Raw genomic sequence first — 943 nt, forward strand, 5'->3', positions numbered from 1 at the left:
GAGTCAGAGCCCGCAATAGAGACCCCAGAAGAAACTGTCTTATCGGGAATTTGTTTAAACTCAGTCATTGGAACGACCAATCAAAAAGCACTCAAGTTAACAGGGAAGCAGTCATCGGAATTGGGGTATCACAAATCAGAATAAAGGAAGAAGACATTCCAAAAACAGCCTTTTGATCCCACGAAGGTCATTACGAATTCAAGGTAATGCCTTTTGTCCTTACTAACGTGCCGACAGCTTTCCAATCAGTGATGAACGAGGTATTCAAACCTTATCTACGCAAGTTTGTATTGGTATTCTTTGACGACATCCTAGTGTACAACCAAAATGAGAGTCAACATCAGACACACATGGAACTGGTCTTGCAAACACTAGACCAACACCAATTTTTCTCAAAACCAAACAAATGTGAATTGGGTAAGCTGCAAATCACTTATTTGGGGCACGTGATATCAGAACAAGGGGTTGCTGTTGACAATGAGAAGATCAAGGAGATCGAAGCTTGGCCAACTCCGACAACTTTGAAGGAGCTGAGGGGATTCTTGGGCCTAGCCGGGTATTACAGAAAATTCATCAAAGGATACACAAGTATTGCCTCTCCATTTACAGATCAGCTCAAGAAGGAAAATTTTGGGTGGAACGCAACTGCAAAAGATGCCTTTTAGGCCTTAAAAATAGCCTTGGTGCATACTCCTATTCTTGCCATGCCAAACTTCAACAAGATTTTCATTGTGGAAACTGATGTTTCCGGGACCGGGTTGGGGGCCGTGTTGATTCAAGAAGGGCACCCCATAGCTTATTACAGCCAGGTGTTGGGAGTAAGAAATAGATTCAAATCGATCTATGAAAAAAGAATTAATGGCCATAGTATTGGTTGTAAGAAGGTGGAGGCACTACCTACTTGGAAGACACTTCATCATTAGAACCAATCAAAGGAGCTTAA

The 943-nt window shown here is 42.1% G+C and overlaps 1 pseudogene; it reads left to right on the forward strand.

The window, feature by feature from the left end:
- The first annotated feature begins 206 nt into the window (after nucleotides 1–206).
- LOC145107202 (putative mitochondrial protein AtMg00860 pseudogene) lies at nucleotides 207–665 on the forward strand (annotated as a pseudogene).
- Nucleotides 666–943: the final 278 nt, after the last annotated feature.

This window comes from Lactuca virosa, chromosome 4 (assembly GCF_052849685.1).
Source record: "Lactuca virosa cultivar CGN04683 chromosome 4, Lactuca_virosa_CGN04683_v6, whole genome shotgun sequence".
Taxonomy (NCBI): domain Eukaryota; kingdom Viridiplantae; phylum Streptophyta; class Magnoliopsida; order Asterales; family Asteraceae; genus Lactuca; species Lactuca virosa.